Source organism: Plecotus auritus (genome assembly GCF_963455305.1).
Source record: "Plecotus auritus genome assembly, chromosome: X".
Taxonomy (NCBI): domain Eukaryota; kingdom Metazoa; phylum Chordata; class Mammalia; order Chiroptera; family Vespertilionidae; genus Plecotus; species Plecotus auritus.
Genome location: NC_137784.1, coordinates 108589159 through 108606562, shown reverse-complemented (window position 1 = coordinate 108606562; position 17404 = coordinate 108589159). Strand labels below are relative to the sequence as shown.

The following is a 17404-nucleotide window of genomic DNA, read 5'->3' as shown; positions in this document are numbered from 1 at the left end:
TTGAGGCATGGCTGGCTGGGTTTCTCAGGACAAGGTGACCCAAGTCTCATAGGAAAGCTACAATCCTAGAGGCACCCTTCTCAACATCCTGGTAAAAAGGCTGCCCCGCCCTAGCTGGTTTGGCTCAGTGGATAGAGCATCAGCCTGCCCACTGAAGGGTCTTGGGTTCGATTCCGGTCAAGGGCACATGCCTGGGTTGCTGGCTCCATCCCCAGTAGGGAGTGTGCAGGAGGTAGCCACTCAATGATTCTTTCTCATCATTAATATTTTTATCTCTCTCTCTCCCTCTCCCTTCCTCTCTGAAATAAATAAAAATATTTAAAAAAGAAAAGAAAAAAAGGCTTTTTTTTAAAAAAAGGCTATCACTTCACCCAGCCCAGTGTGGCTTAGAGGTTGAGCATTGACCTATGAACCAGGAGGTCACAGTTCTATTCTGGTCAGGGCACATGCCCAGGTTGCAGGCTGGATCCCAGTGTGGGGCCTACAAGAGGCAGCCAATGTATCTATCTGTCTCTCTCTCTCCCTCTCCCTTCCTATCTGAAATCAATTTAAAAAAAATATTTTTTAAAAGACTGTCCCCGGAGTGTAGCCACGGGCAGCCGGGCGGCGGCCTCAGCTTCCCTGTGCTCGGGCCCGGCTGACTCGCCAGCTGGGAGTGGTGCCACGGGCTTCCTGGAGGCGGCAGCACTCTGCACAGGATAAATGCCCGCTGACCCCTGGTGAGTGAGGCCGCCACTCACGCCGATGCCTCTGAGACCTTCCCAGTGCGTGTGCCCAGCCTGAGGGAGTCCAGAAGCCCAAGGTCACCACAGGGTCTCTGCCAGCCTGGCCATGAACCTGGAGCCACCCAAAGCCGAGATCCGCTCGGCCACTAGGGTGACGGGGGGGGGGGGGCATCACTCCCAGGAAAGGGCTCCCCAAATTTAAGCAGCAGCAAACCAGGCAGTTCAAGAGCAAGCCCCCCAGGAAAGGTGTCCAAGGGTTTGGGGACGACATCCCTGGAAAGGAAGGCCTGGGGACAGAAATCACCGTCATCTGCCCGTGGGAGGCCTTCAACCACTTGGAGCTGCACGAGCTGGCCCAGTGTGGCATCATCTAGCTGCACCTGCCAACCTGACCCCCCGCAGCTCCCCACTCCCACACAGCCGCAGCCAGGGCGTCAGGATTGCGAGATCGAGTCTGAAGACCTTCAGAGAGCAGCTACATCAGGCACCCTGCCTGACCTCCCGGGAGACTGGCCCACATCCCCTCTCCTCCTGCAGCTGGAAAACCAGGGCTGGTGCCACCGGGTCAGCCCGGTGGGTGGCCACACTCACTGTCGCGGTTTCAAAATAAAATGATCATCCTCATAAAAAAAAAAAAAAAAAGACTGTCCCTTCCCCCAACACCTTGTGTATTCAAGGCATCAACATTATTTCAATTAACTTTTTCATGACTGTTCCTCATTTATTTCTTCATTCAGTCCTGTATTCCACAAACATCTATTCAGCATCACTGTATACCACTCTGCTCACAACTGGGGACTGGGTGCCTCCACACCAGGAGCTTCTGCTCTACTGAGAAAGCGATCACAAACTCTAAGGAGCAGGAGAGAATGCTTCACTTAGTTCCTAATCCAAAAAGGATTAATTATATAAAGAAAGAGATAATGGATAAAGGCAGAAAGGCCCAGGTTCATTGTAAAAAATTTTGAAAATAGTCCTAGCCGGTTGCTCAGTGGTTAGAGCATTGGCCTGCGAACCAAAGGGTCCCGGGTTCTATTCTGGTCAAGGACACATGGCTTGGTTGCACACATGCCTGGTGGGGCTCATGAGGAGGCAACCAATTGATATGTTTCTCTCACATCGATGTTTCTGTCTTTCCCTCAGATGAGGATTAACAAACAAAATTTTGAAAAATAGATAAAAACAGAAACAAAAATTTTAACCAATAATTTCCAATTATGCCACTTCTGAGCTGTATGGATTTTAGTTAGCCTCTGGGAGCTTCCATATTCTAACCTGTAAAGTAGGAGTAATTGTCTCACAGGGTTATTGTGTAAACACGTGATAATTATGTAAGTGAAATGCCATGCATAGCCCTGGCCACGTAGCTCAGTTGGTTGCAGGGGTCCTCAAACTTTTTAAACAGGGGGCCAATTCACTGTCCCTCAGACCGTTGGAGGGCCGAACTATAGTTTAAAAAAAAACTATGAGCCAAAACCGGTTTGGCTCAGTGGATAGAGCGTCAGCCTGCGGACTGAAAGGTCCCAGGTTCGATTCCGGTCAAGGGCACATAACTTGGTTGCGGGCACATCCCCAGTAGGAGGTGTGCAAGAGGCAGCTGATCGATGTTTCTCTCTCATCGATGTTTCTAACTCTCTATCCCTCTTCCTTCCTCTCTGTAAAAAATCAATAAAATATATTAAAAAAAATAAAATAAAAAAATAAAAATAAAAAAAAACTATGAACAAATTCCTATGCGCACTGCGGGCCCGGGACGAGTCAGCTGCTAAGCAGGACAGGCAGCGGCACCCGGCGGGCCGGATAAATGTCCTAGGCAGGCCGCATGTGGCCCGCGGGCCATAGTTTGAGGACCCCGGAAAATGTCGTCCCTATATGCCAATATTGTGGGTTTGATCCCCGGTCAGGGCACATACAAAAATCAACCAATGAAATGCATAAATAGGTGGAACAATTGATGTTTCTCTCTCTCTCAAATCAACAAATACAATTTTTAAAAAAATGCCACGCATAGAATCTGGAATTTAATAGACCCTTAATATTTTGCATGTACTTAGTACTGTTACATAACTACCATCCAAAAAAAAAAATTAACTGTTGTTAACATTTTGGTGCATTTCCTTCCAGTCTTTTTTAAAACCCACATTTTCCCTTACAGTTTGTGATTCAATTCAATATAATGTTGTATAGCTTGCCTTTTAAAATTTTTACTTAAAATTATAGCAAGAATTTTTCATGTTATTAAAAGGTCCTTGTAAATACCATTTTAGTAGCCACATAGTAGTCCATTGTGTAGATTTCTGTTGCTTTTTAAAGCTCCCTAGTTATATGTCAATTATATCTCAATAAAGCTGGAAAATAAAGAATAAAAGCTCCTAGGACTACTGTTTCCTGTATTCTTTTTTATTAACTTATTAATTTATTTTTAATTTTTTGTTTCCTTTATCCTTTATCCAGGACCACCCCTGTCATACCAGGTCCTTGGGGAAGACAATGATGGAACAACCTATTCCTCAACACCACATTCAATGCCAGTTATTTCCTGAGACATTGGTTAGGATGGGTCCTTTTACTTAGCCATTTCCACAAGTGTCTGTCCTTCCATACACTCATTGGCAACTAAGACATTTTCAGATCTGTGGTGCTGTGTTGTAACTCAACACAACCCCGGCTTCAGAGGACCCTCTCTTCCTTCCTCTGGGCATCTTTGCCTCTCCATCCCCCCTAAGCCTGGGCTAACGGTTCTTCAAGGATTCTCTGGACATCATCCCATTTCCACGCTTCCAGCCAGAAATGGCACCTCCAGTGTTTTATAAATTTGGTTTATTTTAAACATATTTTAAATATATTATTGATTCCAGAGAGAAATGGAGAGGGAGAAGAGATAGAAACATCAATGATGAGAGAGAAGCATTGATCAGCTGCTCCTGCACACCCCACACTGGGGATCAAGCCTGCAACTCAGGCATGTGCCCTGACCGGGAATCAAACCATGGCTTCCTGGTTCATAGGTCCATGCTCAACCACTAATCCATGCCGGCTGGGCACAAACTTGTTTTTTTTTTTTATGTCACCCAGAAAGTAGGCCAGGAAGCGAGCACTGTAGACACTGACAGGTCTTGGGAGGGTCAGATCAAGCTCCGGTGTCTGGAAGAAGGTCAATCAGTTTGATTCTCACCTTGACACAGGTGAGAATGAGAATTACAGGGAGCCAGTGAGGGATGTGGAGTGGGGAATGGGTACTTGTCTTGGACCATTTCTTTTAACCCCTCTGAGATTTTCCAAATTGGGGCTGGAATTGTCAAATAGATGGCTTGCTATGGGGAGACCTAAAGGCAGAGACATATTTCTGAATGCAGCCTTCAAGCTTCAAGACAGGGAAATCCTTAGATACCCAGAGGGGTCAGTATCAAGCAGGCACTCAGGAGTTCTAGAACATGAGACTTTCTTTGGGGAGAAGAGAATAAAAAACTCTCTGGGATTCTAGGAGATGTATGGGATTCTAGTAAATGGGACAGTCCCAAGAGTTAGTGCTCATTCAATGGAAAATGCCACCCACTTCAAATCAGTGGGAAAAGAATAGGTTATTTAACAAACATTCTGGGGATATCTGATTATTTGGGGGAAAAGAGTTAGCACTTATGCCATCTGCCAAAGTAAATTCCAGAGTTAAATCATAGTAGCCTGATCAGTCAGGTTCTTGGTTGCAAACCACAGAATCTGATTCTAACTAACTAGCAGAAAAGGGCTTTGTTGGAAGGCTAGTGGGGATCTCACTGTGACTGGAAATGTGAAGAATCTGCTTCAGGAAAAGGATAGGAACCAAGGGAAGTAGGCAGTCAGGACTGGCTTACTCAGGATGCCTTTATCACACAGTCCCCTTCTGAGACTTGCCCCTGCACTTCTGGACGCCTGGCTTCTGAGACCTCCAGGAATAATTGCTTGTCCCCCTACAGTGCTGTAATGCTCAAGTTCCAAAGTCCAGAGGGAGAGCTAGCAAAGGACAGGCAGACCCTGGGCCACATCCCTATGCCCAGTTGTCAGTGGATAGGGAGAGAGAATATCTGCCTCCATGCCTCTCAGGATTCTCTTCAGATTATCAGGGTGTTTGAATACTGAACAACCAAAACCCAAAGTGTCCCAATTACAGTCACTGATGTTACTGTCTATGTACTAGGTGCTGGGCCAACTGCTTTACATATATTGTTTCATTTAATCCTGAAAACAACCCTGTAAGTTGGAAACTATTATTATCCCCACTTTATACAGGAGGAAGCTGAAGATGCCTTTGGTCACACAGCTGGTAAGTAAGGGGGGTGGAGCTGAAATTTGGTCCTAGGTCCGTCTGACTCCAGAGTGGAAACTTTTGCTTATCCACTCGGCTCCAGAGTGGTGAAAAATGGCAAACAATAAGGCCATAAGCAACCTAGAAGAAAATAGATGAGTATTCCTCTGGTCTTGAGAGTAGGGAAAGTCTTTCTAGACATAAAAGTAAATGAGTAAATGATAAAGGACACAAAAATATGTCAAACTTCTGCATTTTAACTCCACCCATTTCTCTCACCTCCCCAAACATTGGCAACTCCCAATCTGTTCTCTTTTTTTTATTGATTAAGGTATTACATATGTGTCCTCACCCCCTTGCTGTCTCTGCCCATTGGCTATGCTTATATGCATGCATATAAGTATTTTGGTTGATCTCTCCCCCTTAACCCCACCCTCCCCTACCTTCCCAATCTGTCCTCTTAATCTATGAGCTTTTTAAAAAGATTCCACATAAAAAGAAATCATATGGTATTTGTCTTTGACAAAAAAATCAACTTGTATATTTTAAAAATGATAACACCACTAGCAAAATTAGAAGACCTACTAGCAAGGAGTATTTGCAATATATCACCAAGTGTTTGTATCTCTGATATATAAAGAAGACATACAAATCCATAAGAGAAAACAAACATTTCATTAGAAAACTAGACAAAGGACCTGAATTGGCAATTCACAAAACAAGAAATAATAGTGGCCAATAAACTAGGAAAAATATTCAATATTACTAGAGAAGCACAAATTCAAATATTAAGATATCAATATACAATTTTTTACCCATCAAGTTAGCAAATACATATGTAATCTTATTTTAATATTTGTTTATTTATTTATGCATATAATACTCTGTCAGTAAGAGTTCAGGGAAGCACGTTTTAAAATTCAGCTTTATTGAAGGATAATTTAGCTACAATTAACCACATCCATTTAAATTATGCAATTTAATGAGTTTTGACATATATATTCACCCAAGAAAGCACTGCCACAATCAAGATACAGAACATATTCACCATCCCCCAAACCTTGCTCATGCCCCTTTATACTAGTAGTCCATCGCTTCCTCCACCTCTGTCCCCAGGAGGTAACCATCAATCTGCTTTCTGTCACTACAGTTTCATTTGTATTTTCTAGAATTGTATGTCATGGGATTATACAGTATATAGTATTTTGGTCTGGTTTCTCTCAGTCAGCATAATATTTTTGAGATTCATCCATGTGGTTGCATGTATTAGTAGTTTGTTCCTTTGCATTGCTGAGTGGTATTTGCAATGTAATAAATATGTCATGTTTAATTCATGCACCTGGTGATAGTCATTGGGTTATTTCCAGTTTGTGGCAACAGGGCTGTTATAAATAAAGCTAGTATGAACATTCTGGTGGGAGTGTAAACTACTGAAATATGTCAATTTGGTACCATGTGTCAAAATATTAAAAATATGCATACCAAAATCACCTTAAGTCCAGGATTTGCTTCAAAGAGAATCCATGGAAGAAATGGGTGAGGGTGTAGGTGAAACAAGATTGGCCATCAGTCAATAAGTATTGAAACTAGGAGATGGGTACATGGGAGTTTGTTATACTATTTTACTTTTGTATATGTTTGAAAGTTTCCATCATAAAACTTCAATACACATATTTCTTGATCCAGTTGTTCCTAAAATCATATATGCACAAAGGATGCTCATAAGGTATTATATTTATAACAGTAAAAGAGTAAACAACCTAACTACCAACACAAGATTGAATAAATAAAATTATGGCACATTCATTAAATGGAATATTATGGAGTCTTCAAAAATCATGTTTACAAAGTAAGAATACTTAATGACATTGAAAAATGCAATATACAGCACTGGCTGGTGTGGTTCAGTTGGTTGAGTGTTGTCACAGTCAGGGCACATGCCCAGGTTTTGGTCTGGTCCCTGGTCGGTGTGCATAAGGAAGGCAACTGATTGATGTTTCTCTCTCTCTCTCCCTCTCACTTCCTTTCTCTCTAAAATCAATAAAAATGTATTTTTAAAAAAGAAAAATGCAATACACGTTTCATATTAAAAATATAGGTTACTGACCGGTGTGGCTCAGTGGTTGAGCATTGACCTATGAACCAGGAGGTCACAATTCAATTCCTGGTCAGGGCACATGCCTGGGTTGCAGGCTTGATCTCCAGTGGGGGGTATGCAAGAGGCAACCAATCAATGATTCTCTCTCATCATTGATGTTTCTATCTCCCTCTTCCTCTCCCTTCCTCTCTGAAATCAATAAAGATGTATTTTTAAAATGCAGGTTACAAAGCAATTAAAGACAGTCTGATTCCATTTTTGTTTAAAATATATACTAAATATAAATAAAAGACTGGAATGTTAATGATGGTTATGGGGTAGGATTACAAATGAAATTTTTGCAGTGAGAATGTGATACTTTTATAATATTTTAATGGAGAAAAAATAGTATTTTATTTTTTTCATACTTTGCACTTTTTTTCAGATTCTTTCCCTTACATTGTCTTATTTTTAAACCTACAAGGTCAATAGAAGAGCTTTTTTTTTTATATTCCCACAGACCCAAAGTATTACATTCTCAGAACTGGATGGAACCTTAGATATTAAGACAGATTACCCATTGTTTAGATGAAGAAACTGAGGATCAGAAATGGGAAGTAACCTGCTTAATGCCATCACACACACTGAAAATGAGTGCTACAGCCCAGCCAGCATGGCTCAGTGGTTGAGCTTCGACCTATGAACCAGGAGGTCACAGCTGGATTCCTGGTCAGAGCACATGCCCAGGTTGCAGGCTCAATCCCCAGTGCTGGGCATGCAGGAGGCAGCAGATCGATAATTCTCTCTCATCATTGATGTTTCTATCTCTCACTCCCTCTCCCTTCCTCTTTGAAATCAATTAAAATATATATTAAGAAAATGAGTGCTAGAGCCAGGACTGGAAGTTAAGGCTCTGTGGCCAACTCTAGGAACCTTTCACTGTCTTTTAGAATGAAGGATCCCAGTTAAACCCAGTTCCTAACAGGGACTGTGACTACACATTCTCGAATAGAATGCCTCAAAGATGGGACAACTGCCCTGACTTCTACTCTTAGTTCTAACCCTGGCCACAGACTGAACCCTCTCCCCTCTCTTAATCTAGGCTGGGGGCAATGGACCCCTCAACTTCACACAGAACAATCTCCCCAATCCAGGTGAGTCTGAATTCTGATCTGTGTTGCACAATGAGCCTTTTTCTCTCCCTCCTTTCCCCCTCTCCCATCATACAAATCTGTATGGTTGAGAGGGGGATTGGATGGGCTGGCGTGGCTCAGTGGTTGAGCATCGATCTATGAACCAGGAGGCCACGATTCAATTGCCCCCATCAGGGAACATGCCTGGGTTGTGGGCTTGATCCCCAATATGGGGCATGCAGAAGGCAGCCGATCAATGATTCAGATCTCATCATTGATGTTTCTCTCTCTCTCCCTTCCTCTCTGAAACATATAGAGAGAGAAAGAGAAAAGAAAGGGGAAGGAGTAGTATATGGGTGAATCAGAACAACCTCCTTCCCTCAAGGGTCAAGGGCAGCACTTTCTTATAGGCAGTCAGGCACTAGAAGGGCAAGTCCACAGCTCCTATAGAGGATGCTCAGAACCAATGTTTTAAGTGGGGAGAGCCTGGCTTTTTTGAGAACATCTCTCTCACTAGTCCATGTGCCCATTTGGGGCTCTCAGTTTGCTCCATCACCCTAGGTCCCTGAATTAGCTGAGGGGAGAGAGTGGCCAGGCATAGGGTGGTTCTTGAAAGGCCTTTAGGAAACAGGGGCAGGGAGTCTTGAAAGCTGCTGTAGGAGCACCAAAAAAGATCGCGGGGAGGAGCAGGGGAGGTGGGGAGAAGAAGATGCGACCCCTGACGCCTGCTTAAAGAACTGGGGAGACAGAAAACAGTGGAGCATCCATTCCCTCTTCACCTCTATTTCCAGAAGCTCTGTCAGAACTCCCCAGTGCTGGGAACTCCAGCGGAGGTGACTGGCACTGCCCCAGGAATAAGGAGGTCCCCAAAGGTAGAAAGGCATTTCCCTTCCTTCAAGATAATTGGGCCAGTCTTGTCTCCCTCACTGCCTCAGTTACCCCCATCTGCGCAATGCGGCAGCAACAGCCTTCCTGGTGTGGGTGTGGGTGGGGGGGGGATATGTGAGCATGCATAAGACAGAATCAGGTACAACATTCTTGAGGCATCTCTAGTTTCAGGATCAGCTGAGAGGGAGATACACGGAACACTAAGAGAGTTACAATCAATTTTGGTGCCTTTACTGGAAGGCTGGGCATTTGGCCTAAGCCTTTTAAGGGCTAGCACATGCTTCCCCCCTTAAATTTCAGAGGTGGGGAGTGGGAAGGGGGCTCAAGTCTTATCTCTTTATCTTCCCTAGCCTAGTAGGGGAGACCTATCCCAACTGTCACTGCTTAAAGATTAAGGTGACCCCTCAATGCCCAGCATTTTGCCAACTGGAAAGAATTCCTTTGGTGGCATGAGATGGCCTCATCTTGAGTCTGTGGAACATTGTTGCCTAACACCTCCCTGTTTGTTCCCCAAATCTGGAAAATGGGCTGTCCCTTCTAGCTGTAACTATGTATGGGGGGGTTGTTTATTGTGAGACTGGTGGGGAGGAAAGGGGAGGGGCTGAGGTAGATAAAGGGGAGGGAAGTGGGAGGTAAGGTTGTATATATTAACATGCCCACTAGATTGTTTCCCCTTCTATAAATGCTTGGACAAAAAGAGTAGCAAAGTACCTAGGTAAGTGTTACACTGCTGGGAGAACAGCAGCTGGAAGCTGGCTGGCATCCTGGGCCTGGTTCCTAACAACTCTGTTGTTAACTATACCCGGATGCCCGCATAATTAAAAAAAAAAAAAAGAGTAGCAAAGACCCAGAGTAGCTTCAGGAGGAATTTTCTGTGGTTTAAGAGATCAAGGTAAACATGTAAATCTCCTTTTTTATCTCAGATCTTTGTAGAAAAGATGCCAGTGGCAGCAAAGCTAGAAACCCAGGTGACAACATGGAGGAAGCAAGAGGAACATGGGAGGAAAAGGGAAGCTAATCACATGGCTTTCTAAAAAAAATTAAATATATTTTTATTGATTTCAGAGAGGAAGGAAGATGGAGAGAGAGAAACATCAATGAAGAGAGTCATTGATCGGCTGCCTCCTGCATGCCCCACAATGGGGATCCAGCCCACAACGGGGGCTTGTGCCCTGACTGGGAATTGAACCGTGACCTCCTGGTTCATAGGTCAGGTCGAAGCTCAACCACTGAGCCATACTGGCCGGGCACATGTCTTTCTCGAAAGACTTTCCTGCTCTGGCCAGGTAGTTCAATTGGTTCAAGTGTCCGCCCCATACATTTAGCACATATAAGAAGCAACTAATGAATGCATGAATAAGTGGAACAACCAACTTATGTCTCTCCCTCTCCACCCCTTTCCTCTCTCTATCTAAAAAAGCAATCAATAAAAAAAAAATTTTTAAGAGAGACTTTCTTTATTTCTCTGTAGCAGAAACTGTGAGCTCAAGAGGCCAGGAAATAGCTTTAAAGAAACTAGAGAGCCCTTGCTGGTTTGGCTCAGTGGATAAAGCATTGGCCTGCGGAATGAAGGGTCCCAGGTTCGATTCTGGTCAGGGGCACATGCCCAGGTTGTGGGCTCAATCCCTGGTAGGGGCGTGCAGAAGGCAGCTGATCAATGACTCTCTCTCATCATTTATGTTTCTGTCTCTCTCTCCCTCTCCCTTCCTCTCTGAAATAAAAAAGAAAGAAACAACTAGAGAACAAGACCAGAGAGCAGAGCATTAATCTCTCTCACGGATGTTTCTCCCCCCCCTCTCTAAAATAAATAAAAATATATCTTAAAAAATTATACCAGATGGGAAAGTTAAGAGGTGGTCAGAATCAGGGAAGACTTCTGGGAGGAAGTGAGTCTTGAACCTTGAGTTGGAGAATTTAGGTATGGAGGGTAGTGGAGAGCGTATCCCAGGCTAGAGGAACAACATGAATCCATAGGGTGTGGGGTGTTGTGACAGAACAAAGGCTGCAAGAGCAATGTTTTTGAGGGAGGTAGCATGGCTGAAGAGGAGGATGCCGGCTGCAAGGTCATTGTAGAGATCTGAAGAGAATGTACTGTGCTAGTAGGAGGAAAGAGACTTTGTTTCCCCTTTGAAAACCACGTGGTTCCAGGAGACCTTGGTGGAGCCTTCACCAATTCCCTCAACTCCTGCCCCTTTCCACAGACTCATCCCTCAGCCCCCTCCCACCTCTCCCCTCCATTCCAGGCTTATAAGACTAAGGGGTATTTACAGGATGAAGAGACTGACCCCACAAACAAAAATTGCTGCAATGATTTTACAGTCCTACTGTGAACCTGTGGGTGTGCATGCTTGTGTGTGTGTATCCTATTCTGCAGGGGCACACACAAAACATGTCTTGTACTGTTTATAACTGAAGCAGAGCAGGTGGAAGCCTGTTTGGTCCCCTTTGAGGCAGGCTGCATAGCACAGTGAGAAGAGCTCAGGGCTTGGATTCAAATCTTTGCTCAGACATTACCCATCTGGGGGACCCTTCACATCTATGAGTCTCATTCCCTCTTCTATGAAATGAGGATAACAGTACCTATCCCATAAGGTGGTGAGGATGAAATGAGATAAATTGAAAAGCACCTGGCTCATCATAGCTACTCAGCATGGATAACTTTTGATACTAGTTCCCCACTCCCCCAGCCTATGTCACCCCCAAAAGCCTGTCCCGCAAGCCCGAATGCTCACCATTCCCGCCCCCGCCACCCCCCCCCCCCCCCGCTGCCACATCCCAGTTCCCTTGTTGAAAATGCTGTTCAAGGCAGTGCTAGGCACTGTTTGTGTGTTTGGAAGATAAAAAACATGAAGCTGAAACAAATGTAGCAAAGTTGTGGAACTCAAGTGATGGGGTCTACTTGTTTGTATAGATTTGAACCCAAACAAACTATTAAAAAGAAGCAGAAGGACTTCTTGTCCACAAGAAGGTTATGTATATTTCTTAGGAGAGAAACAAGGCTGCAACTAATTTTTATGCCAGGCCGAATGTGCAAGGAGGCCCTCCAAGAGGGACTTTGAAGTGCTGTAAACCCATGGGGGTGGGGGTGGGGATGGTGGTGGGGGGAAGGGGAGGGCAGCCTCTTGGAGGCAGGAGCAGCTCCTTTGAGAAAGAGAGTTTGATTTGCAGAGAACGGGGTGGGGGACCTGGTTACAGTGGTCCAGGCTCGGAGAGTAGTTGTAACAGCACAGGCTCTGGAACAGAACGTGACTGGTGTGCTTTGAGAACTGCAGTCCAATTGGGTGTGGCAGGAGGGAGCATGCATTAACCCCTTAGCATTCAATAAAAAGTTGTGCAGAGGGCTTAATTTATCAAGTTAATCTGTTTTTTGCTAGTTAAGTGCAGAGCCAGGAGGGTTTCTATGTCAGGGCTTAGCTGGGAGATGTGGATCAAGGAGAATGGAGCTTGCTAACTAAACTAGTTGCTGGGATATAAGTGTGTGGGGGGTGGGGGGTGGGGGGTAGGGGTGTGTGTGTGTGTGTGTGTGTGTGTGTGTGTGTGTGTGTGGGCGGTACTCCAGGTGTAGAACTGGAGAGTGCCTGGTGGGGTCGGGTGGGTCTGCTCAACTCCCAGAGCTCAAGGCAGAACTTACAAGGAGGCACAGCAACATGATGGACAACGAAGGGTAAAAGATTTCTCCTGCGCATGCCACCTCAGCCTGGAAGGCCTAGAAATCCCTGGCCATCTGTTTTCATTCTTTTCCAGGTACCTTGAGGATTTTTTTTTCAACTTAAAGAGGCTCCTATGCAATTACAAGACCTGAAGAGGGGGTGGCACGTTAAGCCACTATTAGCTTAACTCCTTACCTATGCAGAGGGAATTCTCTAAACCAGTACTTAACCAACCTTTCAGATAAGAACAATACTCTCTTGGAACAAACAGTAGGGGAGGAGGGGAGAGGAGCGTGTCAGTGCAGAACAGGGCTGGCAAATCAAGAGGAAGAATCCTTCTTGGCAGTTGACAGGGAGGAAGGGCAGTGGGCTTCAAAAGGAAAGGGAAGGAAAGGGGCAAGGAAGCCAGACCAACAACTTTGTCTAGGTCAGTTATTTATCCTGGGGGCCCTGTGTGCCCCTCTGTGCCCCCTTCCTCCTCACTCTGGCCCCTCTCAATTCTAACATCCACACCTGTCTCCACATACAACAGGAAGGATGCAATCAAGAACAGCCCAGAATACTCTCTACAGGATGGATCTGGATGGCTGGAGAAGGATGCCCAGGATGCTGCCAGGTTGGTCTTGGCCTGCGAAGGCCAGCTTAACTCAAGCTTCTTAGGCAGATGATAGGAGAGAAGGCCCCACAATACAGCAACCCTGGGACAGGATAGTGATCCTTAATGGCTGGACCTAATCCCAGGTTAAAGGGATGTCTTAAGAAGTTGGAATTAGCTAACGCAAAGCATCCCTTTGTCAGTTGTATTCCGGGGAGGGGGTCTGGGTTCATCTTCACTTTTTATGGCTAATATCTGGCATCCATCTTTTTCATTTTCATTGCTAACATTTTTGAGTGTCTACCATGTGCTAGGTACTTTAGTAAGATCAATAATAGTTAAGAGATATCGAACACATGATATGGCAGGTTCAGTACTAAGAACTTATATTATCTATTCATCCACATAACAGCCCTGTGCTGTAGATACTGTTATTGTCCCCATTTTACAGAATTGAAAACAGAGGCTCAGGGAAGTAAAAGCTGTAATAATTCACTGAAGGCCACACAGCTAACAACTGGTAGAGAGGCAGGATTCACATTCAGGTCATGTTGGCTCCAACACCCACATACCATGTGCTTCATCAGTCTGCTCCACAGTCTCCAGCATGCTTTGCTGCCTCACTCCTCACTAGTGATGCCATCTCCAAATTAGTAGATTAGTCATGTGTTGACACTTCTAGTCTCTGTCTAATGGCTTGTTTATTTAACTGATGGATGCTACTCCCCATTTGAGGCCATTAGCATTTAAACAAAACAAAACAAAACTGTTGAACCTGGCAAAGTGACACTGTGTTTACTGTTTTTCTTCCAGTGTTAACTGCAAGCTTTTTCCACATATGTATTTTGATGTGCTAACGGTACCTAAAGAGGACTGAGGAACAGTTTAGTAATTGTCTCATGCAGCTCCAGCCCCACTACCCTTAAACTCCTTGGTGAGGAGAACAAATGGTCCAGAGGGCCAGCCTTAGCTAGGATGGGGAAGAGGCATGGTGACAGTCCCATTCTGAATAATTAGGGCGCAGGGAGGCTGTGCTGGGTCGGCAACTCCGTCCTTGGGGGCTAAGTCCTGGAGTGTCCCCACTCCATGCCTGGGGAGGGAATTTCGTATTTCTTTCCAGGACAATAAGAACATCTGTGCCAAGGCAGAGGAGGAGGCCGGGCGCTCCGAGGCGTCTCTGCCCAAGTCTCTTGACACTGTCCGATTGTTACTGTTTCAGTTTCTGCTTGGATCACTGACCATGTCCATTTAGAGCAGGCTGGCTTGGGTAAAGACAGTGGAGGGCTCAGGAAGGACAGAGAGAACCTGTCTGGTTGGGGGCTGATGTGTGAGGTGGGCAGGGAGCTTGGACTGACTCTAAAGTGGCCAGGTTACAGAGGGGTAGTGGAATGGGAGGAAGGAGCACTGGAGTTAACTGCTGTTGACGGGTCCCCTTTGCTTGCAGCCTCATTCCTCTGATACATGGGATTCAGCTCAACCTTGGGGTAAATGGTTGAAGAGCTACAGGTTTGATCCTTAAATGGGACAGTTTGTTTCACACTGAGCAAAAACTGGCTACTTCCTTTCTCTCAGCTCCAGTTGCCAACTCTTGGGAGTTAAAGTGGGGAGTTTAGGGCTCCCTGCAAACCCATTCCAAGTACTAGAAAGTCACATCACTCTGTGTGTTCAGATGGTGAGTGCAGCTGGGTCTGGCCCCAGCAAGTTGGCCTCGAATTGGGAAAGAGCTAAGGCAGCCTCTTAGTTTCTTCCTCACTCAGGACCTCCAGCTCTGGAACTGCCAGTTCTGGGAACCAAGAGGAGGTAGGCATTTGTCTCCTGTACAATTAGCTACATCAGTCTTAAAAAAATTTTTTTTTGATCGCTGGTCCTTTTGGGCATCATGCTGTGCCTGGCACGAGCTAGTAATCCTGACCCAGTTGTGGCCCTCCAGAGTTTACAACCTTAAGTCACACAATAATGACACAGATCCCAAAGGTGGGCAGTTAACAAATGCATCCACTTATCTGCCAATCACAAGGGATCCATTGAGTGAGCCCCAGCAACAAACTGGGCCCCCTTCAAACAGCTTCCAGTCTGGTGGGTAAATAGGTAAGACTGAGTGAGGGCTTGGGAGAAGAGGTTTAGGGGAGGAAACATGGTGAACTTGGGCATTCTCTAATAGCTTTTTAAAAAGTGCCTATTGACATGTCTGGGTTTTCTGTCCACTTGAGCCGCGCCCCACCCTCGATTGCGGGTGTAATTCCAGCCCTCTGATCGCGCGGGGTCCATACAAAGGATCAGAGGCAACTTCGCTCTGCGCCGCTGGTGGGAAGACCAGGGCCAGGAGGCTGGGGGCTCGGGCGCCCGGCGTGGGCTCGCCCTTTCTCCGTGGGTGGCCTGGGCGTGTTACCGGCCCTCGCCTCGTTGGGCCTCAGGGTCCGAAGCAAAGGTTGCTCGAGGCATTTTCAGGACAGTCCTCCAGCCCTGTTCCGCTAGCTGTGAATCCCAGCTGCGCGCCTTGCGCTTCTAGCACCGGTTTGGGGCGGGAGCAACGGAGGAGGCTCAGGGTAAAGTCATCCTCGGAGGTCGGGTCACCGCGTCTCTCCGCAGGGCGCGCCTGCCAGGCCTGGGCGCAGGAGGCCCGTCCCCCAAACACTTCCGACGGGCGCCTGCGTCCCGGGCCGCTTGCAAGGGCCGGGCTGGGCGGGAGCGACCCGGGCCGGGTTCGCATTCCTGGCTGTGCGCTGGCCCCTGCGGTGCCCGTGGCCGTGGGGTGCCGAGGCTGCCTCGAAGGCGGGCTGCACGCTGCGTGGGGCCGCTGGAGGGCCTGGCGATAGAGGCAGAGGGAGCGCGTGTGCGGGAGGGGGGAGCGCGGGCGCGCGAAAAGCTGGCCCGGGAAGGGCGGGTCAGGGAGCGGCAGCGGCGGCAGCGGGAGGAGCGAGCGGGGAACCTGGGCGGTCCGCAGGGCTGGCGGGCGAGCCGCCCTGGGGGTTGGGGGGAGGGAGGCGGAGCCCGGGGGGCGGAGAAGGGGCCGCGGGAGGGAGGGGGCCTGCGGGGTGCGGCCCGGGGGCGGGGCTCCGGGACCTGGGAGTGATAAGAGCTTGCTAGCGGGGAGCGAGGGCGGGAGGGAGGGGCGGGGGACTTAGAGACCAAAGAGGAGACAAAAGGACGGGGTGGGTGGGAGGGGCTTAGACTAGCCGGGGTAGGGGAGGGGCACAGAGGGACGCCTAGGAGGGAGGGTATGTGTGTTGTGGGGGCATGATGTGGGAGGGGCTTAGGGACGTGAAGGGACTACACACGAAGGGAGCGCGGGGGTACGGGACGACGGGGGTGGAGGGGTGGCCAGGAGTGCTCCACCACGTTGGCTACAGAGAGGAGGGGAGGCCGCGAAGGGGAGGCCGCTGGGAGGAATGGCCACACACAGGGAGGGGTACCCTGCTGATGGTCAGTCCGCGAGGAAGGGGAGCCCGGGGCTTCAGCAGGCTCGGGAGGGTACGGGTGAGCAGACACTGCGAAAGGGAGTGCAGCGACGACCTGAGGGTGGAGGCAGATGGGCGTGTGGGGAGCGCTGAGGGCAGGGATTTAACGCTGCTGATCAGGATGACCCAAAGACCACGGTGGGGGCCGTGCAGACGGCACGGGGCTACCAAGGCAGGACGAAAACTGCCTCAGAGAAAGTGGGACCTACGAGGGCTGGAGAAGGGTAGCGGGGGCGGCCTTGGGCTCGGCAGGAAGGCGCCACCACCGCCCTCTGCCCGTCCCCAGCGTGCCCCGCCCCGTCCGGGGGCCCTAAGGGCAGCGGCCTGGGCCGTGGGGGAGCGAAGCCAGGGCAATACCATTCGGACCAGAGAGGGGGGCTTGGGGGGGAGGGAGGAGCCAGGGGTCAGAGCCCCGTTGGGGGCGGGGGGGGGCGCCACACCCTGGGAAAAAGGCTTGGGCACATCCAGAATGGACCAATCAACGAGCAAAGCCAGGGTGGCGTCAAGGGGCAGCTTTGGCCAATGGGAAGGGAGAACACTTCGGAGGTTCGGAGGAAGAAAAGAAAAAAAAAGCCCCACTGAACAACAGTCGAATC

General features: G+C 47.6%; 1 pseudogene across 1 annotated transcript; it reads left to right on the top strand.

Annotated features, from left to right (window-relative positions):
* Window positions 1-831: 831 nt before the first annotated feature.
* LOC308239736 (retinal rod rhodopsin-sensitive cGMP 3',5'-cyclic phosphodiesterase subunit gamma-like) lies at window positions 832-1099 on the top strand (annotated as a pseudogene). Its single transcript has one exon. The product of its transcript is annotated as a retinal rod rhodopsin-sensitive cGMP 3',5'-cyclic phosphodiesterase subunit gamma-like (transcript).
* Window positions 1100-17404: the final 16305 nt, after the last annotated feature.